General features: G+C 43.0%; 1 protein-coding gene across 1 annotated transcript in view; it reads left to right on the forward strand.

Moving 5' to 3' along the window:
• KCNB2 (potassium voltage-gated channel subfamily B member 2) overlaps positions 1-20,246 on the forward strand; it is a 335,494-nt gene that overhangs the window by 163,094 nt on the left and 152,154 nt on the right. The window lies entirely within an intron of this gene.

Genomic DNA, 20,246 nt, shown 5'->3' on the forward strand with positions numbered 1-20,246 from the left:
GTTTTTCTCATGAAAGAGTTACCAAATGTTGCCATATATATTTATATTCAAGGGTTATCATCAGGAAGAATGCCAGTAAGTACAGATTAAATGTTTTAAAAGGTGAAGAAAAGTCCTAGCGAGGACAGCAACTGGCAGTCAGCTAGAATAAGAAAGATTTTTGCTCAAACGGATTAATACCTTTGTCTGTAATGGAAAACAATCTAAGTGTAGTAGTTCCCTGGAGGCCTGCTGAGAATATGGCTGACAGCCTATGACTGCTGGCTGCAGCCTTCTGCTATATTAACAGCTATATTCAAACTACAGTCTAAGTGTCAGTCCATTCTGAGGAAACAAGAGTCCATTTCTCCTCTCCCTTTCCTCTTACCTGCACCAGTATTAGTATAGATTTTAGGGAGGTATTTGTCCACTGCATGAAAAGATTCAAAAGTTAAATATCATCTACTGCAGAGACAGTTCTTCCCCTCTATTTAAACATGTTGCAGGTCAGCCACTCTGACACTGTGAGACTCAGTGTCATCTCATCTCAGTGGGAGTAATACAGCTAAATCCCTCCTGCCCACAAGGCAAATCTATGTGGCAGTATTAAAAGACAGACATTAACATGGAAACTTTCCCAATTTCTATGCAAGTAAAATCTCAGTTTTAGTTAACAGAAATTTAAGCAGCTGCTGATTGAAAGAGCAGCACACTTTGTTCCCTTCTTGGGTCATTTGGCTAATCTTGCCGCTAAATTTGTGTGATGCACATATTGCCATCTGCTGGACTTAATGTACTTGTGGGGCGGGAAAAGAGAGATCAAAAGGCATTTAGAAAATAACTACAATATTCTCAGCAACCAGTTTTGGTCCATGCAATAACTATGAAAAACAGGTTACTCCCATCAGTGCTTCTGCTCTTGAGGTTACTGAAATCACTACCTACAGATATGGGTAGCTGTTAACCAGTAAACTGTTAGTAGTGTAATTATCCAGTACCATGCCCAGGAGGGTCTTTCTGGCCTTTAAAGTCATCATCATTATCATGGAAAGCAGTGTGATCCAGATGCTAGATTTTTGAACTATAACATGTGAGCCCAGAGGTCTCTCTCTCCTTTTTTTCCCCCGGCTCTGCCACTTATCTGCCATATGACCTTGGGCATGTCACTTTGTTTCTATTCTCACTACAATCTTTCTCTTATCTATATAGATTGTAGGGGTGTGAAAAACAGGCTGTATTCGATTTGGATTCGGCCTGAATCGGGAACAGTGATTCGATTCGTTGATTCAGATCACTGTCCCGATTTGATTCGGCCGAAATCGACAGCAATTCAGCCATAGACATAGCTTTAAGTGTTTTTTCTATGTACCTTGAGGCACCAGGCGTGGCTCGTGAATGCTGCGATGCTGGGGCAGATGGAACATAACACAGGAGCATGCCCCTGCTCCCTGCTGTGTGCTCAGTGGTGAACCCGGAAGTACTTCTGGTCCACTTCCAGGTCTGCCACCACATGGATGGGGGGCCCCCCCATGCCGGCTCAGGGATTGGCCATGGGGGGACCCCAGCTGCCCCCCCGACCCAGGAGGCACCAGTTGCTAAGCCAGGGGGCATTCCCCGGCGGACCTGGAAGTGAAGCAGAAGAGCTTGTGGTCCACTTCCCAGTCCGCTGCCGAGTGCACTGGGCCCCCCTCCCCACCCCGTGCTCCTGTAGGATACTCCATCTGCCCCACCATCTCAGCACTCACAAGCCACCTCTAGGGATGTAGAAAAAACATTTAAAGCTGTGTCTATGTCCGAATCATTGAATCTCTTTGAATTGATTTGGAGGGCTCTGATTGGATTCAGAAAGACTAAAGGGTCTCCTGATTTGATTCGGTTTCAGAGGTTTGGCCACCAAATCGGACCGAATCTCCACCAAATTGAATCAGTGACCGAAGCTTGGCACAGCCCTAGTAGACCGAATTCTTCAAGACCAGGTCCTGACCCTTGTTACATGTTTTGATAGTAACAAGCACAAGAAACGCAGTCATAAAATTAGGGGTTTAAGTCACGTGGGGGGCTTACCAATTTTTGCTGATTGATCGCGGCATGAAGTTCTCATTCCCTGGTCATTTTCTGGCAGCCTCACCCCTCAGCACCAACTGGTGGAGAGGCCCTGGAGCATAGGGGGAAGGAGGAAAGAGGGGGCAGCCACCATCTTGATTGCTGGCTGTCCTTCCTATGGCTCCACCCTTCAGGGCTGATTGCCAGAGAAACCCCAGAGCAGAGGAGAGACAAGGAGGAGGCCATCCTCCTGATTTCTGGCTGCCCTTTGTGCAGCCCTGCCCCTCCACGCTGATTGGCGAAGAGGCTTCAGCAGGCAAGGAGGGACAAGGGAGCAGCAGGCATCTTATCTGTTCCCCTTCATGCAACCCTGCCAGCCAGCGCCTTCCCCTCCCAGCAGTGGGGACCACTGGCTCCCACTGAAGAGCCAGCATTTTATTTTTATTAAGTTTCTTTTTGTTGTTGATTCTGTGGATTTCATAGATGATCCTGGAATTTGGGGGTTCCGCAAAATCTGTGAAACCCCTTAGTATAATAAAAGTAAATGCATAAGGAAAATATTGCATTATTTTAGTATATTTAACAGCATATAATTACATCATATTTGTCATCATATACAGCAGGGCCAGAGAGCTGCATGAGGCTTATGAGGAGTTAAATTGTAGTGTCCAGGCTCCAACCTGTGCTGAAGCAGCCAGGGCTTCCAGACTCTTTCTCCTTCCGAATTCCTCTGCCTCCAATACTGGGGGAGTCTGTGACATGCCTCCCGAGAGGCACAGTACAATGGCGGAGCCTGTGGCCAGGGAGCTTAAGTGAGGCAGAGTACAGTGCAGCACAAGGTGGAGGAGGACACATGATACAGTGAGGGATGTGGCACAGTGTGGCTGTAGGTGGGGCAGTGGTGAGGGAGGCACTGAGGTGCGTGGTGTGGCTCCCACTAGTGCGGCCCCTGGGGTGTGTGTTCTTCAGCAGTTGGACATGACAGTCATAACATACAGCAATGACAAAGAAATTCCCCTTGTATCCAGGGAGTAAATAACTTGTCAAACTATCTGGCCTGCTTATCAACCAGTCATGACCTGGAAGTTCAGAAGTGGGGGGCCACCCATGGGTATGAGAAAAGAAGTTCTGCTAATAAGAAATTCATATTTTGTTGCAAAGACAAACAGAGAAGGGCATTTTCTGAGATGCATGGGAGTTAGTATTGTGGATCCAAAGGCAATAATTAGGGTCTAGCATAAATGCTGAGTTAATTCTATTTATGTATCTAAAGCTATTGATGGGTTTTAAGCACAGCCATTGTATATTTAAGTATGACTGTTTGGGTTTAATCTACAGTCCCTTTCAGGGGGATGAAAGTACAGTCTCGAAGAATCTTAACCATAGCATATGAGAGATTTGTTTATGTGGACATGTGAAACAATGCCATTGACTAAGAGTGGAGTGAGCAGGGGTGGAGCCCACTGCCAAATCCAGGGATATGGAGCCCCATTCAGGGTGCATATCAGCAGTGGCAGGGTGAGCTATGGCTGTGTTCTCTCAGTTACTCTAACACAGGGGTGGGCAAAATGGGGGCTGCAGGCTGGATGCAGCCTACCATGCCACTCTATCCAGCAGGCAAAGCCCCTAAAAAATTTAGAAAATTAGTATTTATCTGCCGGTCATGCAGCCCTCGCTGGCTTGCCAAACTCAGTAAGCAGCCCTCCACCTGAAATAATTGCCTGCCCCTGCTCTAACATCACCACCACCACTCATCCTGCCCCTGGAAGTCAGTATGGCTCCAGCCCATGAGGAGGCCTGCAGTCTGGATCTAGCTTGAAGGAACCAAACAAGTTTGACATCCTTGATATAGACCATAAAAACAGAATTATAGGAAATGCACAAATCAAACTCCATCTTAAAACTACTCTGATGGTGAGAAACTTTCTTCTGATTTCCAGCCTAACTATATGCATGGCTGCTTGTTGTTGCTATTTTTGTTCTTCAGCTTAAATATTTTTTCCTCCATCTCCAATATTTACCTTTTATTTATTTATAGACAGCAGCCTATCTTGTTTCAGTCTTTGTCTTGCTAGGCTAAGCAAACTAAACTCTCTTTTACTTTACTCTCATAAAACAAGCTCTCCATTCTTCTGATCATCCTAGAATACCTTCTGGAAAACTCCAGTTTTAATTCATCTTTCTTGAACATGGGTGATATGAACTGCACAGCATATTTTATACAATGTCTCAACAAGCTTTGTACAATGGCCTTAATACATCCCTGTTGCTACTGGTAAGATGTCACCCAACACATAGATTTCATAGATTTCATAGACAGCAGGGCTGGAAGGGACCTCGGGAGATCATCGAGTCCAGCCCCCTGCCCAAAGGGCAGGAAGTCAGCTGGGGTTATAGGATCCTAGCAAGATAAGCATCCAATTTACTCTTGAAGGTGTTCAGTGTAGGTGCCTGAACCACCTCCGCTGGCAGACTGTTCCAGACCTTGGGGGCTCGGACAGTAAAGAAATTCTTCCTTATGTCCAGGCTGAAACGGTCTTGCAGGAGTTTATGACCATTCGACCTAGTCATCCCTTGGGGCACTCTGGTGAACAAACGTTCCCCCAGATCCTGGTGGTCACCCCTGATAAACTTATAGGTGGCCATCAGATCACCCCTGAGCCTGCGCTTTTCCAGGCTAAAGAGTCCCATGGCTCTCAGCCTGTCATCGTAAGATCTGTTTTCCTGACCTCTGATCATGCGCGTGGCTCTCCTCTGGACTCTCTCAAGCTTCTCCACATCCTTTTTGAATTGTGGAGCCCAAAACTGGACGCAGTACTCCAGCTGCGGCCTCACCAAGGCCGAGTACAGGGGGAGAAGGACATCCTGGGATTTGCTTGAGAAGCATCTATGGATGCAAGCCAGCGTTTTGGTCGCTTTACTAGCCACAGCATCGCATTGCAGGCTCATGTTCATCTTGTGGTCAATGATGACCCCCAAGTCTCTTTCTTCTGTAGTGCTATCCAACGTAGCACTGCCGAGCCTATAAGGAAGCTGCAGGTTTTTCCTCCCAAGGTGGAGAACCTTGGATTTTTCGGTGTTAAACACCATGAGGTTCTCGTCTGCCCATTTGCTGAGCTTGTCCAGGTCAGCCTGGATCACCCGCCTGTCTTCTGGCGTGGCTGCTTTGCCCCAAAGTTTGGTGTCATCGGCGAACTTGGCCAGTCCACTCCTGACTCCAGTGTCCACATCATTAATGAAGATGTTAAACAGTATGAGTCCAAGGACAGAGCCTTGAGGGACCCCACTGGTCACAGGGCACCATGATGACTGACTGCCATCAATTACAACTCTCTGGGTCCGACCACAGAGCCAATTTCCCAGCCAGCGGATCGTGGTGGAGCCAAGGCCACAACTGGCCAGTTTGGCCAAGAGGTGATCATGGGATACCAGATCAAAAGCTTTTTTGAAGTCAAGATATATGACATCAATCTCTTCTCCCTCGTCCAGGTGATAGGTCACCTGGTCGTAGAAGGAAATGAGATTGGTCAAACAAGACCTACCTGCAACAAACCCATGCTGACTATCCCTTAGGATGTTAGCCTGGGCCAGTCCCTCAAGGATGGCCTCCTTAATAAACTTTTCTAAGATCTTTCCCAGGATAGAAGTCAGGCTAATGGGCCTGTAGTTAGCCGGATCCACTCTCCTCCCTTTCTTGAAGATCGGCACCACATTGGCCTTCTTCCAGTCTTTGGGCACTACACCAGAGCACCAGGAGTTTTCAAAGATCCGTGCCAGGGGCTGGGCTATGACGCTCGCCAGCTCCTTGAGTACCCTGGGGTGCAGATTGTCAGGGCCAGCTGACTTGAAGGTATCCAGCTTCTCAAGGTGTTCCTTCACGAGGTCAGCATTTATGGAGGGTAGAGGATCCCCATCACCCGGATCTCCCTGTCCCATAGCAGGCATGGGCATCCCATGGGACTGATGAAAGTCCATACAAGGACTCATTTGTCTTTTTCATGGCTGTATCACATGAGTGACTTATAATACATCCACTTTTTTCTCCTTCACTGCTGTTTCACCAGTGTCATCCAGTTCTTTCTTTCCTGTCTGCTATTTTGATCCTCCTCTCTTTAGACAATGCCTCTCAACTTTGAACTGTCAGCAAATTTTATTAGCACACTCCTATCTTTGTGCCAAGTTCATTAATGATAATTTCACGAGATGGATTGTTTTTTAATTATGCATCATCTCTCCTTTTTTTGGACATACTGCATATAAACATTTTGGCAGTGTTACTGCAACATATGTTTTGTTATGAATAATTCAGTGATTGGACCATTTTGTATCCTCCTGACTACTACTATAGTCATCTGACTTCAGTGCATATGCCAGAAAATGACAAATGCTGAAAGAACTGTTTAGAAAATGGTACTGTGAAAACATGTCTGACAAAGCCATTACCTTATGTAAAATGTCTGCAATTTTTTTAAGTGAAATATAGCTTTAATTTTCTATTTAAAAATGAGAATCTATGCAGAGAGTCTAGTCATTGAGTTTTTGAGTCTATGCAGGAACACAAGAAAAAGACAAGTCTCAGGTAAAGCTGGATCAAATTATTTTGGAAAATAGCAAATTTACCAAAGAATAGAGTTTTGATCATTCAGAAACTGTCTGCAAACTAGGATCAAATTGGCTAAATAGTTTCAACTGGAAAAGTTGGGATGAGGTGGCTGGCTAGATCCATAGAACTGCCAGTTTCAGGAGGAATTGTTATCCACCTCCTCTCCTTATTGCACAGCCCCATTGAAGGGTATTATGCAATATTTAGGAGATCCAAGTACACTTGGGACTGAAGGGATTTTTAATCTACACCTGCCTTCTATCAGGAGAGTTGTCTACCTATAAGGCAATAGGATATTCTGAGGCGGGTCTCTCTCAGTGCCTTCTGTCAGAGCTATTACACCTTTTATAAAATACATAAATATTCATTTGCCAGAAAAGAGGACTGACTCCCTAGCCTGGAAATGAGGGCAGTCTCGTGGGAGATTTAGGTTCAAGTCACCTCAGGCATAGTTGGGAACTGAACCTAGAACCTGGCTCAGAGGAACATAGGCAACCCTATAAAAAAAGCATCAGATACCTCAGTCTAGGATGGAGTGTGCTGTAGGTTGAACTATTGCATGCTCTAATGTGGCAGATTGCCCTCTTATGGGGTGGTGTTGACAACCCCCATTAGTGAAGGTCCCACGTGTTTACTATGTTCTTTTATCTACCAGGAAAAGCAAAGGTCAAAATTTTCTGTTGCATACCAGCATTTTCATAGGGCCTGAACATCAGATGGTGTCACAAAGATGCAGGGGTGAGCTGTCGCATACACTTCCAAAATATGCACTTACATACCACACCACCTCAGTAACTCTACAGATACATATAGGACAAGGATAAAATGCAAACACACATATGACAAAAGGCAGATAGCAAAATATTTGCCAAAACAGGCATTAATTACATACAATTATGATGAAATAAAGAAAATATGTGCAGTCACCTTTCTGATCACTTATATCCCTTTCTGCCTCCATATGCTTGTTCACCCTACCTGAAAAACACCCAGGTGCCAAGGGCCAGCACAAAGCCCAAGACCAGTCAAGTATTATTTAAAGGTCAAGTGGCCAAAGCAGTGAGTGCTCCAGTAGCTTCAAAAGTGGGTGCTTCTACATCTGCTATTAATTTGAAGTAGGCTTACTGCACAGTAAAAATAATATGTCTGCACATGCTCCTTCTTGGGAGCAGGTAAGGTCCCACCCTGCTCTGCCCACCTGCAGCTGCCAGGGGGAGCTCTAGACTCCCCCTGGGTGCTAGCCTTGGGGGCTGGCAGGGAGCAGGTTCTGCTCTCCATGCACACAGGGTTAGGAGAGCTCTGCCAGCTGCAGCGGCAGCTGTCTCCTGGTCTCATACGTATTGGGAGGGGTCCTGATATGTACGGGGCTGGGAGACATCTCCTGCAACAGAGCTGTCCTACCCTGGGCACCTGCAGACAAGTCCTGTTCCCAGTGACACTTCCCCACGCAGCCCAGGGCAGGTCCCAGGTGGCTCCAGGTTGCACAGAAACTGCTCTGTGCAGCCTGGGGGCTGGCTGGGACCTGCCCCTCCCTGCAGCTCTTACCTGTGGTGGAAAGAGCTGTGGGAGAGGGGGAGGTCCCAGCCCCCTGCCTAATCCACTGCTGGGGCAGCTAGCAGTGAGCCCCTGGCCGGGCAAGGGAATCCTCACTTAGCCAGGGGTGGCCAGAAGCTGTCCCACTGGTGGGGAATCCCTGCTCAGCCAGGGGCTCACTGCTAGCTGCCCCAGCAGTGGATCAGGGCAGGAGGCCACGATTGACTGATTGGGACATAAGGCTGGAAAATTGCTGCAACTCTTTCCCAGATCCTTGCCCCGATCGGGCTGTGGTGGGAAATAGCTGTACCAGGTCCAGGCCCCCTACTGGTGTTGCTGACAGGGAGTGTATTTTTTCCCAGTCAGCATCTACATGAGCCTTACTGCACAGTATTTACTACACAGTTAGTTAGTACCTGTATTTACAGGTACTAGATAACTGTGCAGTTAGCCTCTTTTACTGTGCAGTAGTTTATTAGCACAGTTACTTGGTGACACTTTACTGCACAGTCTACAGATTAGTCTACTGTGCAATAAAGTATCTCATGTAGACACACCCACTGGGCACATCTACACATGCATTAATGCGCTGTGTTTACTGTGCATTAAGTTTAGTACCTGTAATAGGTACTAACTAAATGTGTAGTAACCAGCGCTACTGAACAGAAGTGCATGTGCATGCCTTTTAAGTGATGCTAATGAACTGTACATTAATTCTATCTTGCATTAGCACAATAGCATGGCTTTAGCTGTGATGCACTAATGCACAGTAGAATTAGGCTACTGTGCATTTAGCATTTTGTGTAAGAGCACCCCCTGAGCATTAATACAGTGCCTTTCATGAACATTCTTTGAAAAGGGAGGAAGTAGAGAAAAAGTACCCAACTTTAAAATCCAGAATTTTGAAAGTTGTTTTTGTCAGTGTTAGGACCATAGTGAGTATGGGATAGGGTTTTCTGTTTTTTGATCTGCTGTGTTTAAAGATAGTTTTCTTAAAAGGTCTCCCTGCACATCAGCCAGAATCCCAGTCATTCACTTTAACATTATTGATTCTGGGGCCAAATTGTGAATCACTTGCTCCCAGTAGTGAAGGGTGACTTATAAGGAGTAAATTCATTAACTTCAGTGCAGCTGCATGTCAAGTAGTGGATGACCACTGGGAGTAAGAGATACATAGCCTGTCTCCTGAGGACAACCAGAAGCAAGAAGGGTTAATAAGATGTGTATGGGAAGCTCATTTTGTTGCATTTAGTATGGTAGCTGAAGAATACAGTTTGATTGACATGTTGAAAATTCAAGCACATTATGAAGGCTATGACACTGCTTATCCCAGACAAATTGTTATTTTTTAAAATTTATTCTTCCATAGGAATTGATATTATGCCACTTGTTTTTAAGTATTAAAATGACTGGACCTAGTAAATAAGTCTAGATAAAATTTTGTGCCATTCATATAAAACAAAAAACAGATAAAGCCAGTCAGCCAGCCAGTTATGAAAGGGAGTCTTTCCATCCCATTTAATGCTTTTTAATTACTGTTTTTATGAATGGCAAGGATCTTTCATACCTGAGTTGCAGCACAGAGCAAGTTATTTTTAGCAGCTATAGCCTGAAGCTACTGTTGCTACCCTACAGTGCCATATCCATAGATACATTTTCCATCCTGTAGTTTCAGACTCAGTAGGTAAATTATATGCATTATCTGATACAGCATCTTTTGTAACAATTAACAAATATTGACAAATATTAACTGAAAAGAGCTGGCATCAAGATAAACAGAGCCACAGAAGCTGCTTACTCTATTTGTGCAAAGACGCCCTAGATGCATGCAGCTCAAAAATGAAAACAAAAAGGTTCTTAAGGAGGAGATGTATCAAAGCTCTTTGCAGTGCACTTTGAGAATTACCTTTTTGCTGAATACACAAAGGAGCCAATTTTTAAAAAGAGTTTTCGCTGTTTTCAAATACAGGTTTGATGTCGTGTAGAAAATTTGGGGCTGTTGGCTCCCCTCCCCCCCATTCTCCAAAACCAGGCACTTGGTTGAGAAAATGGTCCCTGTTGTAATGAATTAGACAGCTTCCACTGTTCAGAGTGCATTTTCATTACTGTGAACAATGGAGACTGCTGGGTGGAATTTGATGAGTAGCTTTAAATCAAAGGACAACCTGCATTTAGCTGAAGGTAGTTCAAAGGTTTAAAATGGGCAGCAGAGTCTTTGTCTTGTGTAACAATCTTCCTGTGAGCTCTATGATTCATAGTCAAATTATAGTTACTTTCTACTACCATGGCCCTTTTAATAGCAAGGTTCACAAACTGTTGTCTTCTGGTGTTAATTGGCACTAGGTGGCTTGCTCCCAGGTTTTAAAAACTCTTTAGTACTGTTTAAAATAAATAAAATTAAGTCAGGTTTTGATTGTTTTAGTTTCCTTTGGGAGTAATAAGCTAAACACACCAGTGTACTGTTTACAATCATTTCAATTCGTATGATTTACCCAATACAAATATTCATACATACTAATACTTTTTAATTATAATTAAAATGAAGTAATCTTACTTACAAAAGTGCAAATGGGAATAAGTAGTGAACAGTTACTTTAAAAAATGCTTTGTCATCGCTTCATTTACTTTGACGATGAAGGGTTTTGAGATTCTTGGAGGTGCTCTTGTGTGTATGTGAACCTTATTAAAATGATTACAAATCCAAATTCCAATCCATATAAAGGAAATAGTTTTAATTTCCAACAAAATAAATAAGATTAGATCAGATCTTATGTTTAAAATTGTGCTTATTACATGGCTTTGTAGAGTTGGAAGATAATATAGCACCCCATTGATCAGGGCGGGCAATTATTTTAGCAGAAGGGCCGCCTAATGAAGTTTGAGTTTTTGAGGGCCTCATGGGCAGCCACACCCCTTGAAAGTTGCCCCACCCCACAGTCGCCATCTTGGGGCCAGAAGCCCAGCCCCTAACCTTTGTCACCTGAAGTCTCTCCTTTTGCACCTGGAAATATTCATTTTAGGAGGGGAGGCTTGCTGTCTTAGAACCAGAAAAAAAATTATACACTTAAAGTCAAACACCTTCTATAACATATTTTAGTTTTATTACAAAAAATATTTTGTCATAATTTGTGTTTGTGTAGTATATATGAGGCAATTTGCATAATAACTCAAAAACAAAGTCTTAGTTTTGTATATTGTGCCAGGGAATGTGAGGGGGTGTATGGTGGGGTTTGTGAAGGGGTGTGGCTGTGTGGGAGGGGTATTAGGGTAAGTTGGGGGGGTATATGTGGGGAGGTTGTGGGGGCAGGGTATGCGTGTGTGACATTTATGGGGTGTGGTGGAGGGTGTGGGTACCCCCCAACATATTCCCTTCATGGCATGCAGCCCCTGTAGGTGGTGGTAGCAGCAGCAGGCAGGAGCGTTCGGGGTGCTCATGCCTGGCATAAGTGTTGGTGCCTGGTGGTGGGTGGCTCCAGCCAGTACCGCACATGGGGGCAAGGAGCACAGCCAGGCCAGGCCGCCTCTAGCACTGGGGCTCCCTGCCATGCACATGCAACTCCCACACTTATGTGCCACCAGAGGGAAGCTCCACACTCTGGAGCCAGCTGCCTTCACCACTCCCTGCCACACAGATCCCCGGACTCCACCGGAAGTGGAAGGGAACCCCAGCTCCTGCTTTCCCATGGAGTCCTGGGACCTGCACAACTTCCCTCCATTGCTGCACAAATGCAGAAGTATGGAGCCCTGGCAATAGAGGTGACCCAGCCTGGCTGCACTTCTTGCCCCCGCATACAGAACTGGTTGGAGCCGCCCACCAGTGACTACACCAGGCATGAGCACCCCAGCACCCCTGCCTGCTACTGCTACCACCATCTTCAGGGGCTGCATGCCATGGGGGAGCATGGGAGGTTCCCCACACACACCCTACCCTCCCTTATACCCACATGCTACCCACTGAGCTCTGCACTTGTGCTGCCCCCCCAGGCGTAGGCTCTGCACAGCACCAGCCACACACTCCACACTCCCACCCAGCTGCAGCTTCCCTACCTGCTGCCTGGAGTGAGTGGGACACTGGGGAAGCTAAGAAGGTCCCCCGGGGGCTGCAGCAGTGGCAGCAGCAGTGCCATCTGAAAGTTGAATGCTGGCTGGGCTGGGCCATTCCATCCTTAAGGGTGGGAGTCAGGTGCAATAGGGTATGTTGGCTGGGGGTGTATATAAAGGGGAGCCTTGCTCCCATGCTCATGGGTGGAAGGGCTGGGCAGGTTACAAGTACCACAGGCTGGATAAAAGTGCCTGGCAGGCCACATTTGGCCCACAGGCTGTATTTTACCCACCCCTGCCATGGATAGAAGCTGCATAGATACACCCATGCCTCAATTGCTGCAAGGGAAGCAACTCCCAGGGAAGGCTTGGTATATATAAACACAATCTGAAACATGCAGTTAATTTAATATCTTATGCTAGGCTTGAGTATAAGGGTAAGAAGTTCCAACATGACACGATGGCAAGTAGAAAGACTAGACCCCATGCATGTAGGCAATGATGTAAGCATGCAGAGTGCAATTGCTGGGGTGGGGCATATGCAAAGGCATTAGCAGTCTTTGCAAGTCTATGATGGTGGATGGGTGAGGGTTCAATCCATCCCCTTGCTTTCAGTTCTGACGGGTGGTCTTAGCCAGCTGTTTTTGTGTTGGTGATGGCCTGTGATGCCTCTTGACCATTGGATGAAATCAGGCACCGTGAGGGACCTTATTTACATTATAACAATTCCCACAAGTCCCATCAGATTCTTAGATTCTAGGGTCAGAAGGGACCTTAATGGATCATCAAGTCCGACCACCTGCTAGTGGCATAAAAATGTGCGGGGTCATGTGACCCCAGTGTCAAGGCCAGCTGGGCACTGTGAATTTATCAATTTAGTTGCAGGTTGACTGGGTACTGCAACTGTATCAGCCACTGAGCTGTTTGGTTCAGGATTAAGGGGGTGATGTTGGGATGGAAACAATAACAAGTTTCACTTATGACAGTAAAAATGAATTTTACTTACAACAGCAAAAGATATAGCTTGCATGTATAGCAGTTAATAAAAAGGTTAAGCTAATAAATAGACAACATAACAATAAGACAAATTCAAGGCAGTTTCATAAGGTCTATTTTAGCCGATATTTTCAGACACCTTCAAAAAGCATTTTTGCTATAAGTTGCTCATTAACCCTTTTGGTTCTGGCCATCACACCCCAGCCAGGTGCTTGTCCAGTCTCTTCCGAAGACCCCCAAGGTAGGGACTTCTTTATGATAGTCTTTCGGATGGTCTATGATAGTCCATCATATGGTATGATATGTACATTCTCTATTTCATTGGTCCAGTATTTCTTCAGGCTGCCTTATATAGTTCATGGGAAGAATCTTACAGTGGAGCAATAACTGGTATAGTCAGTTAATTGTTGACATTTTGCTCTAATTAAAAGCTAACTATGTTAGTCTTGGAATATATACAAGGTAAATGCAGTGCTGTAGCCATGGTGTTTGCTCAGTAGATTAGCAGGAGTCTTAATCTTTTACAGGCAAATGGGATTATTACTATTACATTCCATTATATATATATATATTTATAAGACCCAAATATTTAAACCTGTTTTAACTCAGCTCAGGCTTGAAGAAAGTAAGTTAAAGTCTTACAAAGTTCACAGTTTCACTGCTTGGTAAATCTAGGTTCTAGACTCTCTGCACTTACCCTAGATTTGGACACCACAAAGGATTTTTTAGGGTGATTATAATAACAGCTTACTTTTGTTTTCAATCACATGAACACTGTTTTATACTACTTGCACCTTTCTGAACTGTTCAGAAGTAGCCAAGGACACTTTTTGTAGTACAAGGGCAAGATGAAGAAAACCCAGCTCCCCACCAGGGAGTTCTTGAACTGATTCATTTCAGGCAGCCATTCAGCAAAGCATTTGTTTTCCTATTTGTCTTCACTAGGAATTAAGTATTTTCTTAAGCAGTTTGCTGAATTGGGTCCTAAGTGGACCTCCTGCACACCACACACTTCTGTTCACTGTTATTGTCACCTATTTATTTGTCTCCCCTGTAAAATCCCAACAGGGATGGGCCAGGACCATGGAGGTTAGTGTTAGTCAAATGAGAAAAATTCTACCTCTATGCTAAATAAGATGATCCAAAGAATGGGGAATTAGCCACATGAAGCCATTAGCTACATCCAGTACAGTGGGAACAGACACATGCTTGGGGTGCATTTCCATGAGTGCACACATGCAGTTTGCAATGTTTTAAACCTCTCTGAGGCATTGCAAACTGAACACGTGCACATGTACCTGTTCAACATGCTGCTAATTTACAGCCTGGCAGGTTTCTCTTTACACCGGGAGAGCCCAGTGTAAAAACAAAAAAAAAATCACCACTGAAAAAAGCAGCACAGTGTATGTGGAGTGCACAGCAGGAAATCAGAACCTGGCTGGCCAGACTCCAAGTAACTGGCTTGGCACCACTGTTGCCTCGGGAGGCCCCAAGGATCCCAGGTAAGGGGGCACACATGCAGAGGCATGTGGAGCGTGTGTGCAGGGGCGTAGCCCGGAGCAAACTGCAGCAGCACAAATATGCTACTAGTATTATATCTATTCTGTAAGGCCCTTAAAGGGAAAAACATAAGATTCACCTATAAGAAAGAGAAAGATTTGATGATTCTGGGGGAATAGTGTTTGCTGATACTCTGTAATTATCAGAATTGGTGGGCAAGGACCAAAAACTGTCAGTTTGAAAATCCCAAATTTGAGGGGAGTGTGGATCCAGATTCAAAGCCTATGCTTTTGTCTAGCCTGCATTTTAAAGTCCCACTACTCAGTGAAGGAAGAAGCAACTATCTGCAGTCAAGAAGCCCGTTTCACTAAAAACAAACTGCTGCTCTTCTACATCTTGCTAACCTTAATGCTGTATACAAGTAAAAGTTGTCCTTGGGGTATAGTCAATTAGCCATCTAATAGCTACATAATATTAAAAAAGAGCATTTTACACTATTTTACAGAATGCCAGCCTGAGCCCAGGACCTCAGCTCATACTTAGGTAGTATATAAACTGTACTGGCCTTCTGTAGAAAAGGCCATATTTAACCTCCAGAAACTTGAAGCATGGGATTTTTTTCTAGCTGAAGTTTGCTTATTTATTGATTCTCTTCATGTTTTCATTACTGGTTAAGCTGCAGTGATTTTTGCTTTTCCTCATATTACTATTCTTCATAATAGTACTAAATGGTGTTTGAGCATTACTAGAAATAAATGATTCAAGTGCCTGATAGACCAAAAATAGCTTGTATTACCTGATAACACTGGCACCTTTTTCAGAATAAATACATTACAGTACATTTTCTCAGCTTACAAGTGTGCCTGTTTAACTAGTGTTAATTAAATACAGATTTAGAAAAGCCAATTAAAGCATAGTTTTTTTCTTATTTGTTTATTCCTAGTGACTGTTCTGGCAATACAGAATTCTAGCATTGCTTGTGCCAATAACCCAGCAACAAATTTTAGGTGTGCTCCATTTAATTGAAATAATAATGAAAATAACTTTTAGAAAACACTAGCAGCAAAAAAAAGGGAAGGAGGGTACATTGTCAGAAGCAAAAGGAGGGAAGTTTTTAAAAAAATAATTATTGAATTAGAAAGGTGTACATAAGCAAGAGGAGAGAGACTCAAGTAACAGAATGGCAAAGGAAAAAAATAAAGACAGGACAGTTATAACAGGGTCAGTGCACAAGTGGGTGTAGGGGAAAGGAGTGTTCTTCTGCTAAGCCAGAAGCTAAAACTAGACAAATTCAGACTAGAAATAATTCAGACTTCTAACAGTGAAGGTAATAAGCCATCAGAGCAACATGCTTAGGGACATGGTGGTGCTTTTATCACTTGTAGGCTTTAACTCAGGGCTGAATTTCTTTCAGAAAGTCCTAATTGATGTTATAGCCTTCAATCTGTAGCCTGTGTTATACAGTTCTGGTGGTCCCTTCTGACCTTAAAATCTGTTAAGTTATCACAAGTGGTGGCTCTGACAAAAAAAAATTTGGAGACTCCTGGGACAGACCTCTGGCTAGCCTGAATCAGTGTGAAGCTAGCCCCACTCACACCAACAGTGGAGCTAGCTCCTTATTTTTAGAATGTCCATCTCATAGTCCTTGTGCAAGTACAACTCATAGTATATCTTCACAGAGATTGCTGGATTGCATTCAAAGGCTGGAGTTTCTTGTTTACAGGTGAAAACTGCTGCCTCATGGGTTAGATGAAATGATTTCCATTATCAAGATTCATGCTGACATGTAGCCTTAATTGTGTAAGAGAGGTGTGAATTACGACTGCCACAAAACAGTCTCTAATTTTTCTGAGCCAGATTCTGATCTTGCCATTCATATTGGGATTTATACAGATATATGCAGGGATGGATCCAGGAGGATGTAGGGAAGTGTAGTGGTGCAGTTGTACACCCCCTTCCTGCTCCAATCAAACTTTAAAACCAACTGTCCAGAAGGGAAAGCAGCATTTCTATGCAGGTAGTGTTGGCAGTCAATTCACTTAATGACTCATTATCACCTCCTTGATGCCTATTAAGCTCTGTCTACTCCACAGTGTTAATGACCCTCTTACCTTTTTAATTGTCTATGCAATTTTTTTTGTTTGTTAGCCATTCCTGGTAATGTCTCTTCTATTTTACAGCCCGGCAAACAGTTTTTAGCTGTAACTAAAAACCTTAATTCAGCTGTGGTATTACTAACTCAATTATATTATGACTGAGTGAAATATTGAAGGCACTGGCAAGATACTCAAGAAGGCTAGATTTTGTTTTATGAATCTTCATAATGACTACAGGACAAAAGGACTATTTTTGCCTAGATTGTTGTGGTTTTGGTTACTTTAACTTTACACATACTTTTGCAAATTAGTTCACATTCCAATAGTTGTATTTGGGTTTTTTTCTTTGATCTTAAACTGAATAATATAGTGCTAGCCCCCTGTCATAATAGTAAAGCTTCTCATTTCTATTTAACTAGAGAAAAATGTGTTGTGTTGTATGTGATGATGTGTCACACTATCTGGACCCCTGTTTTCAAAATCCTAGATCTGTCCATGAATATATAGAGATATATCAGTTGAAGCCCAATATAAACCATTCCATTGGTTTCAGTGGGCTTTGGATCAGGCACATTATGTGTTGCTTGATTCTAGTTGCATTAAAATCAGTTAGAGCATACATAGATTAAAATGCTACTCAGGGTAAGTAAGGGCATCAGAATCTGGCCTTTGTTGCAATCATTTTTATCTGAGGGAAAATCATTAACATTTTCCATCAGAGGATATTGTAATGAAGTGCATGTAAACTGAAATAGGATTGAAATAAGCAATTTTGTCAACAACATTTAAAACACAACTTCTTGCACTCTTAATGTATTTTCCATAGCTCTCCAGAAATGCCTGGTGTGACTGAAATGATTATTCTTTAGAGATAATGGAATCTTTGATTTCAGGCACCATTTGAATTATACATTAGGAATTTTTTTTTCCTCTCTGGTTTAAAAAAAAAAAAAAAGCAACTGCAGTTTTTCTTTTTAGAAACAGTCTGGTGCTTCCATCTTCAAAGCTGTTATTTACATATCAACAGCTTTGTTCAGTTCCTCTGTTCTTTGGCCAAGAGTGAGATTACAATAAAGCCAGAGAACAGGGGTGGCACCTCAGGAGAGTCAGATCATAAGAGGCAGGGAAGGAGTAAACAGGACTATTATGGGAAATAAACAATGATGCTTAAAAGAATACAAGCAAGTATTTCTGTATTTTGCTTAATTTAATTTCACATTCCAGTGTTAATTATAAAATCCTTTCAGAAGTTTGAAAATATTTCTCTCTCTCAAACTAATTTGGTCCTTTTCCATATGGCAAATATGTAGGGTTTTTCCTCTGTGGTTTGAAATGGAAATAAAAATATCTGTTTATGTTTTTATTATAGGAACAACTTTTATTGTACCTTGAGAGCATAGATTGCCTTTGTGCCTCATCATTATCATTAAGTGATGATCATGAATCTCTGGAAATAGTATTTGTTAATGAGCAAGGATGTCAAGATCAACCAGTTAGGCATTTATATACCAGAACAGTATATGTATGGCACTTTTAAAGCATCACTGCAAAGACAGTGAACTTGACCAATCAAGATGAAGTAAAGAAAAGAAAAAAAGCACTAGAAAGTAGGAAAAAATGGACTACAAAAAGAAATAAACCCTTTATTTTAAAAAGTGTGATGGTGATATGCTACAGTGTAGTATAGCATATTCTGTTGGTCAACATGAGTGCTCTCTCTCTCTCTGTCTCTGGGGTATACATCTTAAGCTGCTTAAAGGATTTAGCAACAAAACAAAGTTACCTGATCATGAAAGTAATTTAAGAAAAGATAACATTTAGATATAATTTTCTGGCTGCTCAGAGAGGAAAAGAAAAGCTGACCATTCAAAACCAATGTCCATAAAAAAAAAAGACAAGTGAAAAAATGATCAAATCAAACGTATTTTTTATTACTTTTTGACTTCTTGAAGTTATATTGTTAAATATAATTCCCACAACTTCTGCTAAGCTCTAACATGGCCTACATTGTGACAGAAGGATTTCCAGGACTGGCTGTAGACACAAGGAAAGAATGGTGGGGAAACTGTAGGCTTCCGTAGAAACAGTGCAGCCTACTGCCCTGTTCCCCTCTAGCTATAATCAATCAGATCTGAGAGAAGGGCCCTTATGCCTACCTCCTTTTGAGAGTGCTAACACATAGGAATACAAAGAGGGATCCATAACTACACTGAAACAGTACAGGGGGTAGATTATAATTGACTTTGACCTCTTCCATGCTTACTCATTTAGTTAATTTCAGTCCAATACAGCCTGATATTCCAAATGACTTAGCAGCCATTACTGTGGACTTCAATTAAGTATAGAGATCCTGTACCTCTAAAATTAAACTTAAATGGGAAGGTACTGAAATAGTACCAAAGACTCTTTTCAGATAGTGCCATGAATGTAATTTCAGTAAACTTGCAACCTGGGAGAGCTAGGAGTGTTGATACATTTGTGGAATTTCTTATAATAGTTGCAAGGCTTAGGGTGACTACTGATATGGGGGAGTAGAGATCCTCATAAACATACACACTGCTTGTTAAGGAAACGTGTTGGACATCCAGTGATGGAAGAGCTCATGGCTTTGAAAGTCAATTGCATGTATTTTTGACGGGGGAGAAACTGAAGTAGCCCAAGCAGCATTATCTCTAATGTACTCATTTTCTTCATGACTGAAGTCATTAGAATCTAAAGATATTTGAATGTATATGTACTAAAGAGCATCAAACTGCTTTTAGACTTTTTACCAGTTGCCCCCTGTGTTTTCTTTGGATCAATTGAGACAATTTGCTTAGAATGAAATTCCATGCTGTGGTTAGTCCTATGCCCAAGCCGTACAAGTGCTCTAACTGCAGTACTGTAGTTCACTATTTGCTCTCCATATTTTAATGATAAGATCTTGTAAAAAAAAAAATGGAAGGAAATATAGTAAAGCAAACTGGCATGGACCAACCACATTTAGCCAAGGTATTTAAGTTGGGATCTTTAGGATTGTCACAAAATAGGACTCTTATCTTAACAGTTTCAGATTATATGCATTTCAGTGGGGGAAAAAAAAGACACCCCCGTCCCCCACCCCCCAGATTTCTGAAAGGTTATTGTCAGGATACAGCCACCCCAGAGATGGTCATGATGTCTCTAGGGCACCATCACCATGCAAGCTCCGCCCTAAGGGCACCTACTAATCTGGCCTGCCACATCTTGCTGTCATAAATGATGGATTGTGAAGCTGCCTCAAGTTGCTGCTCAGTCACAGTACTGACAGTCTCCCTGAAACCCTGAAGGTTGCTAGACCCCTTTATTGGGTCCCACACTCAGAAGGTGTCTTACAATACCCACAAGTCTTATGGGCTAAATGCATGGCTTCAAAACCTCCCCTTACCACGCCCCAAGCCTCGCAGATGTTATATAGATGTTGTCTCTTTGTACTG

This window comes from Crocodylus siamensis, chromosome 3 (assembly GCF_052110815.1).
Source record: "Crocodylus siamensis isolate JL-2025a chromosome 3, ASM5211081v1, whole genome shotgun sequence".
NCBI classification, from domain to species: Eukaryota; Metazoa; Chordata; order Crocodylia; family Crocodylidae; genus Crocodylus; species Crocodylus siamensis.